Consider the following 15532-nt stretch of genomic DNA (forward strand, 5'->3'; position numbering starts at 1 on the left):
CCGCTGCCTCCTGCCGCGCTTAAACCCCTTTGGGACAGGGAAGCAATATGCTCGTTATTCCACCTAAATGATTTTATAATCACTCCTGGCCTTCGTTTTATTCTCCTGCCCATTCACTATTTTTTTTTCTCTCCCTGGGCAGTAAAACCTCTTGGATTTTGCCTTTTGGTTCAGTTATTTCGGGAACTCATTAAGTGCCTAAGTCACGTGTTCATTATTAGAAAGTGAAAACAACTCTCTAGCTGTGCCATGGGAGAGACTTCATGGTGAATTACTGTAGTTAAGTAGTAGCTTAACAGCTTGGGACTCTTCTAACATTAGGCAGGGGTTTTTTAGACCTTTAATGCATGGCAGATTATGATTCTTCCTGTACTGAATGGCATGAGGTTATTGTCTGTGGTTGGTTTAATATAGATCCTTGTAGAGGCATAACACACAATCCTGTACATGCTGTAGAGGAATTAGATAATGTTTTGTGTTCGATGAGGACAAGGAATGATTTAAGTAAGAGGAGGGGGAAAAAAAAGAATAAGCAAAGCCCATCCTACTGTCCTACTGCTTGGCTACTCTTGCAGCTCTTGTCTGATAGGACGCAGGCTGGAATTGAAGTTGAATGATGATGTGATTCATCAAACTTCAAATTTCCCTGTAGTGGCATACCCAGACAAATAAATTCTTCCGAAGGAGCTGGTTCCTCTCATCCCTTTGCTCCCCACCGCTGAGATCATCAAAACCTCCAGTGCACCTGGGAGTGCTGAAGAGCCCTGAGAAGCACAGAGTGGTGAGACAGCGGAGGAGTCGATACCAGGGGCTCTGCGGCAGAGACCGACGGGGACTTCATGCCTCTGTCCCTCAATGTCACTTGGGGTGATAGATGCTGAGGTGCAAGATATTGCTGTTTAGTGACCGAAACAAAAACATCAGAACAACACTACTCACTCGTAAACTTTCATGGCCGTCTTTTTTGTGCTTCGGTATTCTTTGTAGCACAATGGTAGATTGTGAGGGTTTTATACCAGTTGCTTAGTTAATTGGGCAAAAATGTGTCTGATCTGAAAAGTCCTATGTTGTGAGCTCTAAAAAGTTGACAGGAAAAACTCTTCTGAATATCAAGTAGTTTTCTAATCTGAAACTTGTACCTTTTGGGATTCACCCATCACTTGGTATCTGATCACAGAACTAGCTAGAAGTATAATCCAATGTTTGTTCTTTTTTAATCAGTCATAGTTAATGTTTTAATTTTGGGTTTACAGAGACCTTAGAGAGATGTATCCTAAAATGAGGACAGATGATGTGAAGGGAATCCCAGGCAAACGTGTGAATACTCTGTGCAGATACAGTTTACTGTAACAGAGAACCATCCTCTTGTAGGAATAGGAGGAAAGAAAAAAGTGCCCAGCACCTCTACTGAAAATTGAGAGATGGGTAGTGAAATAGGCTCAGGTTTGCTCGGTGGTTCTTGTTTCCCCATATTTGCTTGTGCCTCCTTCAACCCACAATGAACCAGGCTGTGTGAGGTTCCTCTGTGCAGCGTCTCCCCGTTGGGTGCTTCATGCAGCCCCTTCCAGCGCTCCTGGCCATCCCCGGGTACCTGCTGGGACTGGCAGGGGGTCAGTGATGGGCAAAGGGATTCTGAGCCTCCCACCTCCATAAGCTTCAAGAATGTCAAATGCACATGGCACTTCCCATTGTGGGGCCAAGCTGCTGGGTTATGCAGCAGCTCCCTAAGATAAAAAGCCAACTGTGAGCAGCAACCAGATGATCCTCAGCATCTTTTCCTTTCCATCCTGCTCCCCACTCTGCTCGTGTGAAATCCCCGTTGCAGTGAGCAGCACGGGCGCCAGGAGACGGATCAAAACCCGGCTGCTGGGTTAAGGCGCAGACACCCGGGGCTCCAGCACTCGCAGTCCTGTGGTCTGTTCCCCTGGTTACAACTCGTCCCTTCTCCCTCTACGTGCTGTTATCTTCTGCATCTTCCTAAACCACAGCATGTCATCCAAATGCAATGCATTATGTAGTGGCACCAGGAATCCAGTTTGTTTTGCTGTGTTAGGTCCCAGAAAGGCAGCGGCTGCAGAGGACTTGAAACCAAAGCCATGCTTAGCCTTTGTATCTTAGTTACTTCTTAAAAAGTGCAAGAAGAACAACCCCATACCTTGCCTTTTTGATCCCAAGAGCATTAGTGACAATAGCAATTAAAAGGAAATGCAGCTTTCTACTTCTAGTTGAGCAGGCTTGATAGGTAGCTTAAAAAAAAGGCAAAAAATAAGTAGTCTCACATGCCTCTGTCATTTTTCACAGGAGAATGCCCATTAAATGTCAGAGCCATGAATTCCCATGTAAGCAGCTGAGGCTCATCCTGCTGAGTGCCGTGCCCTGCACTGTGCATGGTGTGTACAGCGTTGGGGACGAGCACTGTGCAGTACATGGGAAAAGGGCCTGTCTGCCTTCTGCAGGTCATTGAGGGGTTTAGATGTCAAGGGGACAGGCTTCAATAAACGCTGCCATGCTTTCTTAGCACAGGTATTTTCACATGTGGCTTGGCGGGTGTGGAAAGCGAGGCCCGTGAAGACAAGTCACTTCTCAAGGTCCGAGTGCTCGTGTGTGGTGGCGCGTGGAGATCTGGGCTCACGTGGGGGTGGCGATGGTGGTTGGAGCACAACGCCAACGGGGTGACACCGCTTCCACAGCTCCGTTAACTCACCCAGCTGGTCGTGCATGGAGACACATGGCACCTTACAGACCTACCATGACAGACTGGGGTCATCTGTCACGTGAAGTCCAGGCTAGTGTAGTGGTGACACATCTTGCGTGGGTTCTTCTTGGAATCTGGAAGGCGAAAGAACAGCCTGAAGAACTGTGTCCTGTTGCTCTGGACTGAAACAGTGGGTTTTTTGCTTAATAGCCTGATTATCTCCCTTTCTTCCCTCTTAGTGCACTTGTTTTAATGCCTACAGTGACACACAGTGGTGATGAGTTTCTGCTGTGCCCAAGCACTTGACACAGAGGGCAGAGGACACAGGAGATGGTGGCGATGGTGGAGCACCCTGCCCTGGCTGGATCCTCTTGCTGACGGGACTTGGGCTGCTCATCAGATGGCCAGGTAAGGAAGATTTGGAGCTTTTTACTCTTCCATCCAATATGTTGTCCATTTACTACTCAGGTTTTTTCCACAATCAGTACTAAGCTGCGGTTTTGTAAGCTGATTGGTACCACAAATGCTGTATTCAAATCCTCTTTAGTTTTTCATGACAATGCAATATTTTCTTTTTAATCCTCGTGTAAGCCACGCCATAGAAGTCCACTTTTGGCTGTTGTATTTCCCTGTTCCTTATGCTCCCGTTGTGCTGGAGAGCCCAGCAGGAACGCCCGTGGCTCAGTTGCTCCTTTGGAGAACGTTTTACAGTGTCACTGGATGTGTTCACCTTTTGTTTCTGGGTGGTGTGTTTGCAGGGGAGGTGGATGACAGTTTTCATCAGGATTATTCCATTCTGCTATTCCATTGCTCCATTTCCCAGAAAGATATTTGGATTTTTTTTTTTTCCCCCCTTGCTTTGAGAAGGAAAATGATCAGATGATAAGTCTTGGGTTGTCTTCCTCCTTGAGCTGCTGCTCCATGCTGAGTAGCTTCACGTAAGCCGCTGTTTCCAAATCTGAGCTTCTCCAGCTGTTAAGAAGATAAAAAAATGTTTGAAAGGTCTGGAAAGCTGCAAACAAATGCCCTGGCTTTGAAAATAGGCAAAAAAAAGAAAGTATCTATTTGTGAGGCATCGTCCCTCCGAGCAGCTCTGGTACCTGTGGTGGGGCTGGAGCTGGGGGGCCAGCGTGGCCCCGCGAGCGGCTCCGAGCAGCAGAGCAGATGCGCCGGGTCTCTGTCAATCCACAAAAACGCTTCTCGCTGGCAGCGTGACACAACCGTGTGGGTCAAGGTCAAGTTGCTGGCAGCCTGCATCCCTTTGGAGTTAAGCCAAAGTGGCATTTCAAAAAAGAAAACCCAACCACTGAACCCCCTTTTCCCCGTCTCTAGTTTTGGTGGGCAGCCCCCTGCCCCGGCTGCGGTTTCCAGCAGCGGGACCCGGGGGCAACGGCGGGTGCAGCGGTGCTGGGCTGCTCCTGACATTTCCGCCTGCGAGTGCCCAGCCAATTGGCGAGGCTGGAGCAGCGACACATGAAATATGATGATTTTCTGCTGAAGAGGAGGAGGAGGGGGGAGAGGGCGGGAGGACCGCTTGCTCCCGATGGTTTGCATGCCGGGGGCTGCGCAGAGGACTGGCCGGAGCGGAGCCGCAGCACCCCGGGGATGGCCCCTCGCTCCCGGCTCCCTGACCAGGAGGATGTCACTGTCACCCAGGTGGGCTGGGATGGCACCAGGAGAGGCTGCTGTGGGTGCCAGGCCTGGGGACACGCAGCTTTGGGGGCACCCGGCACCCCCTGGTCCCCGTGTTGTCCTCGGGGCCACTGGCGCTTTGCGGTGCTTGTTAGTCGGAGGGCTGAGCTTTTTGCTTTTTTTTTTTTTTTTTTTTTTTTTTTTTTTTTTTTTTTAGGGGGTTTTGGTTCAGTTTGCTTGAAAAACTGCAATCCCGCTCTGGGAAGAATGCTTTATTGCTGTGCCAGGGCTGCTCGGCTCAAACTTTGCAGCCTGATCCTTAGTTTGATGGGAAGCACTTGACAGAGCTCCTCTCTGCATGTCATTAACCCTCTCACACCTCCGCCCGGGGGGGAAACTGTTAATACCCAAAATTCAGTTGCACCAAATTTAACCCCCATATGGGGCAGCCTCACAACTCCCTGAATCGCATCCAGCAGCTGTTCATTTTTATAATGACTGTGCATTTATCCAAGAGCTGAGTGGCAAGTTTGCTGTTTATTCTTCCAAAGGCGGGAGGGGGGGATCCTATTAAAAAAGAAATAATCATATAATAATATTAATGAAAAGGACTGCTGGTGCAAACCACACCTCCCCCTGCTCTGACTGTGCCGCCGCTGCTGCTTTATTAATTTATTTGTGCTGTGAGTGACAGTCCTCCAGAAGTGATAATTGGTGCACTGTATCTTTAAAAGGTTAAAACCCTTTTCAAAAAGGCCTAGACTCATAGTGGGAAAAGACAAGAGAGGCTTTGGCTGGCTTTGGATCCAGAAAACAGCTGCTGATTAGAGTCTGCGTCTTCGGGCTGAATTTATTACATATTTTTCAGCAGCAGGGATTCTAGGAGGAAGCTTCCGTTTGGGTTTCTTGATCGTGGTTTATTTTTATTCAGAGGAATAACAGAGGAAGGATTTGTTCCGGCTGGAGCATGCTCACAACCTGCAAGATCTCCCATTATTAAGCTGCCTACTTTGGGCTTTAATGTACATGTGTGGTTTTTTTTTCCTTTTTATTAGCATTATTATTATTTGGCAGCGTGCATCGCTTTTTTTTAATAATTTATTTTGAAAGGAAGCTGATCTCGTAATGAGCTTTCTCCTTCCTTACTTGAAACAGGTGCTAATGAAAGAATGCAAATAGCACCGGCTGAGCCGAACATTTCATAAAGAAGGGAACAGCCACCGACCCAAACCGCTCCGGGATCTCCCTGCCGGCACCCAGCAAAGGTAGGCACCGGGGATTCTTTTTATTTTCCGTCGTTCTCTGCGTGCATATTTGCAAACGGTCTATTTTTCTCCCCCCTCCCTTGCTGCGGGTGTACAACCGGCCAGCGAGATTCCATTTTGCCTCCCGAAAGGTGTCAGGTTGCCACTGAGACGCTCGCCTGCCGCACGCCAAGGGCGCATATAGATCTATGTATATATGCGTGTGTATTCCCCGGGTGGCCGCGCCGGCTGGCGTGCATGGCGCGATGGGCGAGCGCCGAGCCCGAGGTAACCTTAGCGGTGTCAATCAGCCCAGCCAGCCTGTAACCCTGTCCCCGCCGCGCTCGCAGCTACTTTGCTGCCTGCTCCTGCCTAATTAGCCTTGGCTGTCGCATGAATTTATCGTCGCTTGACAGCAACTTTATTTTCTCCTGCTATGCATAGATTTTTTTGATTTTTTTATTTTTTTTCCACTCGCTGGTGGGAGGCAGCGCTGAGGGTGGTGGGAGGTGAATGTCGCGGGTGTCAGCGATGTGCGAGATTGACCCGGGCGTGCAGAGGGACACGCGGCTCCGGGCACCCCGGCCGCTGCGTCGGCAGAAAAATGGACGTGTTGCTCGGTGGGGAGCCTGGTCCTGCGCCCCGGAGCCCGCTCTGCTCCCATCCTGCCTTGATACTCCCTGCCGAGCAGGAGCGGCTGTTACCTGATGCTACAGTGTGCATAAACATTTAAAAAAGAAATATATATAGATTACAACCTTCATTTTAACAGCTAGATCCCTGCCTATGCCTGAATCCCCTTTTGCCTGCAGTAAGCCTGAGCACTGGCTTTTCTTTCCCCCCCTGCCTTTTAATTTGATTTTATTAGCGCGCGCTCAGGGCAGTGCTGGGGTGTCATCCTCAGGGGTTTGTCCTTTGCTGGGGAGCTGGAGTTTTTCCCCGCGTTGCGGGGGCAGGTGGAGCATCCGCAGCCGCCGTGTATGCAGCACCTGGACACGGCTCCCGCCTCGGCGCCGGCTCCTGTGCCGCGTCCCCACAGCCCGGGCTTGCAGCAAGGACTGCAGTGGCCTCTCCGAGGGCCAAATCCAGCCCTGGCTGGGCTGGTCCAGCTCCATTGGCCGAGGGCAGAAATCAGCCCTTTGTCTGGAAGTTTGTGTTTATATCTCAGTGTGTTTGAGCAATATATTTCTTCTCTCTGTGCACATGCAAGATTATTTGTAGGTGGGGTTTTTTTTTTGCTTGGCTGTTAAGCATCTGCAAAAAGTTTACCTCAATTGTGCAAGCTGAGGGTGGGCAGCACATGAAATAAAATACTTTGTTTTATATAAACAACCCCTTGAGGCTTCCTAGAAAGAGAGCATGTGAAGATCTAACCTGACAGATGAAAAGTAATCAAAATTGAATACACAGTTGGGTCTGTTCTCCCTCTTCTGAAAGCGAATAATGTTTAACTAGGAGTTTGATAGGGGGTGCATGCAGGAGAATATGGTTAGAATATGTTTTGGAGCCTAGTGGTAGAGGAATATTCCTCTGTGCCTGGTTGCTGGCTGGGAGTGGGGCAGTGAGCATCTTGCTGCCCTCCTGCTCTGCCAGAGATGGCAGATCTGAATGCTGATGGGTGCTGCTGACCCCCAGCCTCCTGTTTGGGACACAAAGAAAACGCGTTTCCCCAAGCCCCGGACTCCCTCTTGCCGAGCCAGCGATGCTCAGCTCGCGTGGGGACGGGACTTCTGGTTTTCACACCGTGCCAATGAAGGAGCGTCCTCCATGCTGCACTTTTATAGCTTTTTCCTCCCCCCCTGCTTTGCAAAATCCTCCCAGCTGCAACAAAATGTGGAGGGGTCGGTCGTTATTTCTTTCTGCTTTTGGCCAGCCTGCTTGCTCGTGGGATTTGTGCAGTTTCAGAGCCGTGTGGGAGCTCACTGCTCGTCTCCAGTCCAGAACTCTCGCTCTGCTCGGGCTGGTGGGAAATGGTTTGGATGAGAAACCTCCTGAGAAAGCCCAAGCCGGTAGTGGCTGAGGAGGAGGAGGGAGGGAAAGTGGTGTTTTTCCTTTCAAATAATCTGCTGTATAGAGCATGCTTTGGTGCATCTGAGACCACAAAACCCAGCCCAAACCCTCCTCCCCGCAGCCTGAGCAGGACACGGCACATTTGGTCTCGTGCTCCTCTGCGGAGGTGGTGGCACCCGAGTCCTGCCACAAGCTGCTCTCTTCTGGAGCCTCTGTAATACTTCGCGACCAGTGGCAGTTGGTGGCCCTGCATTCCTCTGATTTTTATCCTTTCATCACCTCTGGAGAAAGGGGAATGAAACCGGTGTTTGCTGAGGCATGGGAGCCTGGGTTATCTAATGATATTGTGCTTACAAAGGATACTGCTCTTTATTTCGCTTGAAATAGTTATAAAACTCCCTGTAAATGTACACGGTGTGCAAGGCCGTGGCTTTCAGATGGCTGTCTGGCATCTTGGCTCATTTCTGGTACAGGGTGTCCTGGCCCATTCAATTGGTTTATGTAAACAGGGATATTTGCTGGGAAATTGAGATCGATGTGGATGGGCCAAGAAGTTTTCTGGAGCGCTGGAGAAGCCCCAGCTTCGAGTGCTTTAATGAGCTTGTCCTCCTCGGGGCCACTTGAATTCCACTGGCCCGGGGCTGGTCCAGCGTTTACCAGAAATCTCAGGTATCTCTGTTCACTATGTGGAGCTGGGGAGGAAGGGATTGGTGCCAGGACAGCAGGAACACAATATCGACCTAACCCCATCATTTTTAATTGGACCAGCTGGGAATGAGTCGTTCTGCCTTGTGCTGGTAGGAGCACAAACCACTTTGGACTTGTTTGGTGCTGAAAAAATAACACCTTTCTCCATGTAAAGCTAAATATCTGCAGCTGGTTTAGTTAAGGCACATGTATAATGTGGGTTAGTATGGATGCTCCAAGGAATAATACAGCCCAGCATGCTGATTTATTTGACTGTTTAAAGGAGCGAGTTATCTGAAGAGGATCTTCAAAAATATATGAGGGCTGGTTGTTGCTTGCCCATATTTAACCATATTACTGACCTTACTGCAAGAGAGGTGTCAGAACTCATAGCCCAAATCTCTTCATTTAGTTCTTTAAAAAGCTCAGGAACTTTTATGCCAAGAAAGGAAACGTAGCCGCTCCCCAAGTCATGGGTTTGCTCAACTCTGATCTCGGTGGTTAACTGAGGTGGGGGGAAAAAGCAGCATGGCCTTTTTTGTTCCCATTTAACCTTTCTGTGTCTTTTTCTTCTGTGTGGGAAGTGGGGAGGAGGGAGGGGGAGCCATTTGGCCAAGATCTCAGTGTGAGTCCCTGGCAGATTGAAAATACAAGTAATAAGTTTTGACTCTAAGCTCCAACTGCAGACAGCAGTGCTCGCTGTGTATATACTTTGGTTTTTTAGATGACTATTTGTTGGGCAGATGCTAGTGCTGTAGGAAAACGTATGGGGGAATGTATTTCACTGTATAGATAATCCTGTTGCCTGATGTGTTCTTGTGGCAGAGATGATCCTGGCTGTGGGGAGCGGGTGCCGCGCTGGGGTCTGGGCTGTCCGGAGGTGAACGCCGCAACCGGTTGCTGTTGCCAATGGCGTGAATAACTTAGAGGCGTGTTGGATGTGGCGTGGCCAGCTGGGGCTCTCAGGGGGCCGCGTGTGAAAGCCCTGGTGGCCGAGGGCCATGGGATGCTGTGGTGTCCTCTGGGAGCAGAGGGAACAGCTGCTGGGACAGTCCCAGGAGGAGCTCTGCTGCTGGTCCTGGCCTGGGCTTGATCTGGACAAGCTGTTGTGACCCAGGATGTCCCAGTGACCCTGACCCTGATGATCCTGCTGATCTGCCTCTCCCTGCAGCTGGGAGGGGAGGATCCCACAACCCCGCTGCTCCGGGGCTGCTCGCGAGCTCCTGGGTGGGGGTCCCAGGGGACTCGAGACCTTCAGACGGGCTGCTGACCCCTTGAACAGCCCTGATTTTTCCAGTGGAATGGAGAGATTCCCTTCCTTGCTTCCCCTCCCATGTGCCATCTCATCACTGGCAGTTCTCGATGTGGGATGCCTGGGCAGCTTTGGAAGGAGCGTGGTCAATAAAATCCGGTGGAGGAGACAACCGCAGGTGGTTGGACCATCTCCCGCATCTCTGGAGACGGGACCCGGGGCTGGTGCTGACTCACGGCCCTGGGTTGGGGGCTGCCAGCAGGAAGAAATGAGTAAACCCTGATGTAACAAGTGATCTGCTGAAAATAAGTCACCGCAGAATTTATCATTATGTTAAAGTGTGAGCAAGAAAGGCGAGCGCAGCTCATGATGATGTCAGGGATGATCTCAGAGCCCTTCAAAATACACCTCTGCTACAAACAAAACTTCTAACTCACTTATTTTTAGTTGCCTTGCGAATTTAAATGTATTTTATATATCCCAGTGGGTGTTATTGCTCAATGATGGATTTGAAATCAAAAAGATCTAATATATTTGAAGTAACCAATGAAAAAATTGATAGAGGTGCAATCGGAGCTCACATAATCTTTAAAATAAATGTTTGTGTGCAAAAGAGTAGATGCCTGGGATGGGCTCAGCTGTGCAAGCAGCATCCTGCCCCAGTCCCGGTCCCTCTAACCCACGTCCATCCTCCGTCATCTGCATTTCAAAGGCATTTCCAGTCCTCACCAGCCAATTCCCCTTTGTCTGTGTGTTTTAGTCCATGAAAATAGATTTATCATCCTTCGTCTCTCTCCTTATGGCTTTTACCTGATTCTGTGTTGGTTGTCAGTTGTTGAGATCCTGTATGTTGGTCCTGGCATCGGAGTGAATTTTATGGGAGAGTGAAAATTGCTGAGCCAAACAGCTGGTTATGTTTTTAATGGCTGTTCAAAAGCAGTTTGGCCAGTTTTCTTCTGAAAACTCTTTGCTGCAGTGAATCTGCTGCTAGAAAGGTAATCTCTGGATGACCCTGCATGGCAGGGACATCTCCAGCAAGTGCAGGAACTTCCACCTCACAGACAGTTGCATTTGATTGTAAGTTTAATTCACCGGACGGTAATTTTATGCAGTAGGGAAAAAAGTCTACCTGGCAAGTGAAGGACGTGTACTATGCACCCATGGGAGATGGAAGGAAAATATTTAGAGTGGCTTTGTGTCTCCAAACAAGACGAGGAGCCACAGCAACTTCACTGGTGCCGAGGGTCTGCGCTGGTGTGTGCGGCTCACTGGCTGCAGGGCGCATGGGGCAGAGCATCAACCACACACTTAGAATAGATAAATAAGGTAAGCAATGGGAGATGTTGCTGTTGTAGCCAACTGAGATGGTTTTCTGGAGTGCTGAATATACACCCGTCTGGGTTTATAGTGAGACTGAAAGGCATGCTTCTCAGCTGGGGCTGGATTAAGCATCAGTGGGATTTAGTCTCCCCTTGTGAAGCTGTGGGGACCTGGAAGCAAAATGCTGTCGAAGTTTGTGCTCCGAAATTGCATAACCTATGCAGTTGTTTGTCATCTTCCATCTAATGTACTCACGTGTCTGCGAAGAGAGACACGCGTACCTGCTCTCCAGTGCAGGGGGTTGGCTGGTGGTTGGGCTGGTGCGACCCAAGATCGCATGTTTCCCTATGCTACGGGCAGTTTAAGAGAAGAAAGACTCCTTGCTTCTGTTTCTACAGAAATGTATCATCGTATAAGGTAAAAATTTTGTTACTTGGCCTCAGTTCCCCGCTGGCACCCCAGCAAACGCCGGTGCTGTGGGTACGTGTGTGGCACGGATGTCACTGGTGCGCAGATGTTTGCGTAGCATCCAGCTTCGTGGGACCCAGGTAGAGATTTCCGGGTGCTCTGTCATACAGGGCGGACGATAAAATCGGAAAGGAGATGCCCCTCGGTGAATTGGGCAAAGACATTGAAGCTGAGCAGTGTGGAGCAGCAGCTTGCTGCTTTGCCCGCGGTCTGTGGAGCAGAAGGCTGGGCTGTGTTCACGGGGGTGCTGTGGGAAGAGCTTCCTGCTCAGTTCGCCTCTTACTGTATTTCCATGCTCTGATTTCAACAACCCTTTGTCAACTGAGAGGGATCGATAATATAAATAACAGGGCATTAGGGTAATGTAGAACTCAAGTGTTCTGGAAAACTTGCATGGGGGATACCAGCAAGGTAAATAAATTCCCAGAATAACTAATATAGTTGGAGTTTGGCGTATCAATGGATGCAGGAATGTGACAAGTTATGATAAAGCTGTACGGAAGCTCTGTGTGTATGCCTGCAGCTGGCAGGACAGAAATTCCTTTTGCTGTTGAAATTTTGGGGTGCAACGGGGACACGTCCCCTCCTGGGTAAATCAGCTCATGGGTTCTGGCGTTGCTTTGCGCTTCCCAGCGCTGTCTCCGGGTGTGATGTTATCGCTTATGAAGATTTTTGCAAACGATACGATAATCGGGAGGGCTGTAAGGAAGCTGTAATTAGTCTGTATCCATAGTTACTCTGCACTTTGTTTTGGGATACTGTGTGCGCATCCGAGGTGTGAACCCATCCCTGAGCCGTCTGTTGTTCCTTACAGACAAAAAGGTTGGGTACATTGAAAATCAAGAGCCTGATTTTTCTCAGCTAACTGTACATAACAGGTTTCTGTTAGCTCTGTTGCTATTTCTGTCAGCGTTTATGTATTTTTTTCTCAGTCATTTGGATTTTGCTCAGTGTTTGCAGTTGCAAAAGCTGCTGGGGGACTGGTGCTGTCTGAAGCAGCGCAGTCCCAAGTCTGTTAGGATATATATCATATTAGGATAAAAATCTTGATTATGAAAGAAACTTATTTAGTTCTCCGTGACTGAATAACCATAAAATGAACTTGGTACCTGATCGAACTGCGAGGTGAGGGGGGACAGGACACCCATGTTCACATGGGAGAAAGGTTGCAAAGTTAAGCAATCAAAAGATGGAACAGGAAAGCGTTAGGTTGAATATGTAATTGTAACTTCCTTTTGTCTGAGTGGTGTTTATCAGACAGGATGCAATCTTGTGTTATTTACAGCTTTCAATAAATAGATATTTAAGATAAGCTCGATCATGTAATTAAAGACTTTTGACGCGTGGCCAGATGCTCTGCCTTTATGTTTGTGTAAATGAGAGCAGAGGGTGGCTGTGAACCACGGTGCCTTTGCCCGAGTGGCTGAGAAAAAGGCTCTTTGTCCCGTTAGAACTGTATTTTCTTCATCTAGATGGGATGGAGGCATGGGACCGTCCCCTCCGCAGGGCAGAAAGGGAAACCAAAAATTGCAGTGATCTGACGAGGTGTGTCTTTCCAAGTGTCTATAAAAGGTGTGTCCTCAAACAGGAGAGTTGTCCTGATTTTTTTTCGGGAAGGAAATTCAATCTCCCCAAGGGATGGGTGGTGGTTCCATCCTTGCTTTTTGGGGGATGTTTTTTAGCGGTCTAAACCTTTTAAAAACCTTAAAGCTGCATAAGCAGCTTAAACCAATCTAAAGCCTTAGATCATTTTAAACAGCTTGTGCCAATATAAGGACTTAGATTATCTTAAATAGCTTAAACAGATCTAGAGCTTTAGTGAAAGAATTTGGCCAATCTCAGATTTGGTTGATTATTTGATTATTTCGCAGGTACGTTGGTCACCACTGGGTGACTCTTCCCAACCAAAAATTGCGAAGATGCCCTGATTTTCTCTAGCTTGTGATTTTTTTACACTTCAGGTGTTTGATGCTGTGACATGTGAACACAGTAGCAAAATCTGACTCTGTTGCCTTAACTCTGCCCTTGTGCTCAGGTTATGACTATCTGTAACTTCTGTACATGGCTCCAGATTATTTTGGCTAAATATGTATCTAATTTGCAGGAGAAAATGAATTCTGTTACACTGGTTGAGGATTTTCAAAGAATCAGGAGCGCCTGAACTGCCCTTTGCCGTCTGGATTCTTATAAATTGCTTATATAGCTTTGAAAAATCCTATCTTAAGATGTGGTGGCTTAATTAAACCTCTTTAAAAATGAACATAAACAGAGGAATGAGTCCAGACTGTGACTTAGGTTAATGTGGACATTCTCTGTTTATTGCCTGCTCTTCACTACCACATCCTTGTGGTATTAATGTAGGGCCTAATTCTTCATTTTGCAAGGGAAAAATCTGAAGTAATTCAAGCTCAGATTTGGGGGCTTTTATTTATTTCCTAAATTCAATTAGATGGAGTTTCACTTCCACATCAGCCAGCTCTGAAAGGCTGAATTATTTTATTATTTCCCTTAGAGCACAGTGGCACTGATGCTTTTCTGAAAGCTGAAGGAGCAGCAGCCCCAGGGATATTTTCTTCAGGAGAGGCACTGACAATGTCACCACAGCCATCAGGATGTAGCATCAGGAGCAAAGCTGGTGTCTCCATCCGTCCTCACGGGCTCTGCCATGTGCAATATCTGCTTTTTTCTGTCCTTTATATCCATCAAACAGATGCACACAGATCCCTGATGCTACGAGCAGACACTACTTTAGCACTTTCACGTATGAGAACTGTTTTAACTTGCAGTAAAGTTCAGGAAGCTAAGAAAATGTTTCATTTTTAGAGACCTGGCTGTTTTTTCAGGCTTGGGTGTTAGATTGCTAACACAGGTTATCCACAGTGCAGCTACTACTAAGTTCTGGCCTCCCAAATTTTATTCACTTAATAAATTAATGTATTTATTATTCATAGGAAGAGTAGGTGAGTGCTTGCTTGAAGGTGAATTGCTTGCTTTCAGCCTGCCAAGCTCTGAATTCTCTTGCAGATGGTATCGTTCACACTTAGAGCCCAAAGCCTGAATGCTACCTTAGTATCTCTGAGAATATCTGGTGGAAAAATCTGGGATTTTACAAAACATGTATTTTTTTTTTTTTAAGTAAATTAACAAAGAGCAACATAAAACTCATCTAGAAATTCCTGGGGGTTTTGCAGCGCTGGAGATTTCAAGGCTGACTCCTGGAGCAGCTCACTGTGGGTGCAGCTCTCGAGTACATCAGTAATAAAGTTCCTTTCCTTTCTTAGAATCTCTGGCCCAAGGAGCTCAGGATTAAGTTTGCTAGAAGTGTAAACACATTGCAGCTGGGTAAACCGCAGCTGAACCAGGGCAGAGAGCAGAGCAGCCTTTTAAATCTGAATTTCTTTCCTTTCTGGCTTCTTGTGTGTATAACCTGGTGCCTGGGACTGTTTGCTTGTGCAGATCCTGCAAAGCTGTCTGTCTTTGCACCTACAGTCTTTTTTTACTCAGCTTTGCTGGTTTTACCTTTTCTTACCTTCGATTTGCCGCAAGCTCTGGAGTGCTCTCAGCTCCTGTTGGGGCGAGAGGTTTCCAGTTTTCCTTTCTCCCCAGTTCATTCACACAAACACAAACTGCAGCGGTACAAACGAGTCCGTGTTAATCCACCCAGCAACTGCATCTTCCTTGGAAGGGGCCCCGTTTTCCGCCAGCATCGCCATCCAGGACAGCATTTCAACATGTGCTTGCCTGTACGCGTGTGTTTAATTGCTGTCCTGGATAATGATGTTGTACTTAATCATGTTCCTAAATGTTTTTCTGACTCAAGGCCAGTGCTGGCATCCTGTGGGTTGTGCTGCCGTGTGAAGAGCTGCTGGTGGTGGATGCGGCATCCCAGCCCCGTGTAGCGTGGATGGGCAAATTACTGCCATGGGGGAAATGGGCGCTGTGGAAGGAAGGAGGCTTGAAGCTCGCTGGTAAAGATCTGTGCTATTTAATGGGGTAAATTGTTGGACGTGGTGAGCTGCGGAGAGTGGCAAAATATGGTATTTGTATCAGCAAAGGATTTGTAATGTCAGTAGATTTGGGTGAGGATTAATGAGCCTTTTCAGCTCTCAGTGAGTTGCTGAGACTCCTCAGTCTTGCTCATCTGGGGACTCACTCAGCAGCTCGGGGTTTCTTCCAGGCTTCTTAGAAAGCTCCGAAGTGTCTGTGTGTGCCTGGGCACAGTGT

At 48.0% G+C, this 15532-nt stretch overlaps 1 protein-coding gene across 6 annotated transcripts in view; it reads left to right on the top strand.

Moving 5' to 3' along the window:
* Positions 1 to 4271: 4271 nt before the first annotated feature.
* HIVEP3 (HIVEP zinc finger 3) overlaps positions 4272 to 15532 on the top strand; it is a 171900-nt gene continuing 160639 nt past the window's right edge. For 4 of the 6 annotated variants that reach the window (XM_065650328.1, XM_065650325.1, XM_065650332.1 and 1 more), the window contains exon 1: positions 5110 to 5592. The gene's annotated coding sequence lies outside the window, so the exon portion shown is untranslated. Of the gene's footprint in view, positions 4352 to 5109; positions 5593 to 15532 lie in introns of those variants that run through there. The other 2 variants (XM_065650327.1, XM_065650326.1) reach the window with 2 other exon arrangements.

Source organism: Caloenas nicobarica, chromosome 23, assembly GCF_036013445.1.
Source record: "Caloenas nicobarica isolate bCalNic1 chromosome 23, bCalNic1.hap1, whole genome shotgun sequence".
NCBI classification, from domain to species: Eukaryota; Metazoa; Chordata; class Aves; order Columbiformes; family Columbidae; genus Caloenas; species Caloenas nicobarica.